Source organism: Galeopterus variegatus, unplaced genomic scaffold, assembly GCF_000696425.1.
Source record: "Galeopterus variegatus unplaced genomic scaffold, G_variegatus-3.0.2 Scaffold63507, whole genome shotgun sequence".
NCBI classification, from domain to species: domain Eukaryota; kingdom Metazoa; phylum Chordata; class Mammalia; order Dermoptera; family Cynocephalidae; genus Galeopterus; species Galeopterus variegatus.
In genome coordinates, this window is record NW_007789618.1 from 1 (window position 1) to 2,125 (window position 2,125).

The 2,125-nt window shown below is 56.0% G+C and overlaps 1 long non-coding RNA gene across 1 annotated transcript; it reads right to left on the bottom strand.

Moving 5' to 3' along the window:
• Window positions 1-1,277: 1,277 nt before the first annotated feature.
• LOC103584538 lies at window positions 1,278-1,875 on the bottom strand. Its single transcript, XR_549989.1, has 2 exons — window positions 1,773-1,875; window positions 1,278-1,398 (listed from the first exon to the last, which is right to left on the bottom strand). It is a non-coding gene; the product is annotated as an uncharacterized LOC103584538 (long non-coding RNA).
• Window positions 1,876-2,125: the final 250 nt, after the last annotated feature.

Below are 2,125 nucleotides of genomic sequence, written 5' to 3' on the forward strand. Positions count from 1 at the left end.
TGGAACACGAATTCCAGTTGACCTGGCTCCTATACAGCTTTGCTATTACTTGTTAAACATACGGTCCAGCAACCAGAGGCTGAGAGGCATTAGCAGACCCATTAGATATTGATTCCTGGAGGTTCTATAAGCTCCACCCAGGGCCCCATCACAGGGCTCAGCTTAGTGGGCAAAAGCCTTCACAAAGCCTGACCAGGTGAAATGCTCAATGCCTTCACTCAAGAACTGCCCAGGTGAGTCAAGTTTCTGTAAGGCTAACAGAGCCACATAACTTTCCGGGCTGGAGGGAACCTGGAGGCTTAGGCAAAGGCTGAGCCTTGCCCAGGGCCATAATGACTCCTTCCCTGACAGCATTTAGGTGAGTCAGTGCCTGCCCAGGGCAGAGATGACTACTGCTTGGCCCAAATGCCCCTCTGGACCACAGGTGACCACAACCAGCCATGTGGGAACCTGGCAGGGTGCAGGCACAGGAGGAGGGCCAGTCTCCTGAGGCCAGCTGGGTGTGACTGGGGCAGCAGAGGCCACTGGGGAGACACACTGGACTCTTGACGCTCACCTGCCTACAAAGGACCCCCCACAACTGCCTTCAAGGCCCAAAATGCATGAATAGTGCTGCTACCCCAGGCCGCTGGGCCCTCTGATGACCATCCAGGGAAATCCTGAGGCTCAGTAAATTGACTGGAATGGGGACTCCTGGGCTGAAGAAGCTTCTCACTGGGACACCCAGGAAAACACTGAGCACAGGGCACCAGACTGAAAATCAGGAAACCTGGGACAAGCTGAGCGACCTCAGGAAGATCCACCTCTGTCCATGGAACTAGAGGACTCTGGGAGGCCCTTTCGGCCCTGACACTGCCCATTCTCTGCATCAGCCTCTGTCAGGGGCCTGGTGGGTGTCCCGCCACTCACCAGTAAGCACACTGCACGTAGGGGTTCAAGTACTATGCCTGGCACATTGTAGGAGCTTAATAAGTATTTTACAAATGAATGTTGAAAAGAAATGAAAAATGGCAATCAACACCCATGCAGACTGCAATTCCAGAAAGGCAGAGAGGAAGCCAGTCTCAGGGCCAGCATTCATCTGAGTCTTCCGTGGGGGGGACAAGCATAGTCCTGCAAAGCAGGAGCTCGTCTTGGGCGTGCCGCTGTCGTGCTGGCTCAGCCTGGGAGCAGCAGCAGGCCGGGGCAGCCCAGCCTCTGTTTATCTCACGGACTGGCCCATTGCTGCAGGGGACAGCAGCCCCACCGCCTGGAGGCCACTGCCCTCGTCCTGTTACCTTCTGCTCCAGCGTTCTTTCCAGAGCGTCCACTCGCAGCTGCTCCTTCCGCAAGCTGGCCTGGTAGGCAGCTTGCTCCTGCTGGGCCTTGCCTCGAACCTGGGCGATCTCGGCGTTGGCCCTGCAGAAACAGCGGGCTCAGAAACCTTCATCCTTAGCTCGAGATCCCCGTAGATGCCTACCGCCTCCCTCCTCCCAGCTCTGAGCAGGGGCAATGGTCTGGCTTCAGCTGCCACCAACTGGAGCCCAAGCATAGAAGCACATGAGACCCCATCCCCGATTCCCATTCCTACAATCCCAGGTGCTTTGTATACCCTGGACATTATGGAACATGCCCTTCACTTATCAAAATGATGCTAACTGAAAGTGTGCCATTATCTCAAGTCATACTGCAAAATGCCCATGGATTATCTGCCCTTTCCAAGCCAATGCCAGGGTGCCTGCCGTGGCAGGGGCTCATAAGGGGACCTTGGCAGCACCCCAAGGCTACATTACCTGTCCAGTTTCTCCTCTGCGTGCACCTTCAGAGCCTGGTACCTCTGCTCCTCCTTCTTCACTCGGGACAGGTACTCCTGTGCACACTTCTTCAGCACCTCTTCATTCTGATGTGACAGAAGACAGGGGTGAAACCCGTAAGAAGAAATGCCCAGGAGTGCTGGGAAACCAAGAACTCACTGATGCAGGTATAAACCCAGACAGCCAAGTCTGACTCTCCAGCCTTCAAGGACCCACTCCTTGGTGACTCAGGACGGACTTGCAGAATGCCTACCCCCCACCTGGGCTCCCCACATCCCTCCCGACCTGTGCCCACTTCTGCACCTGGCCTGGACGGCCTCCTACTCCACCCC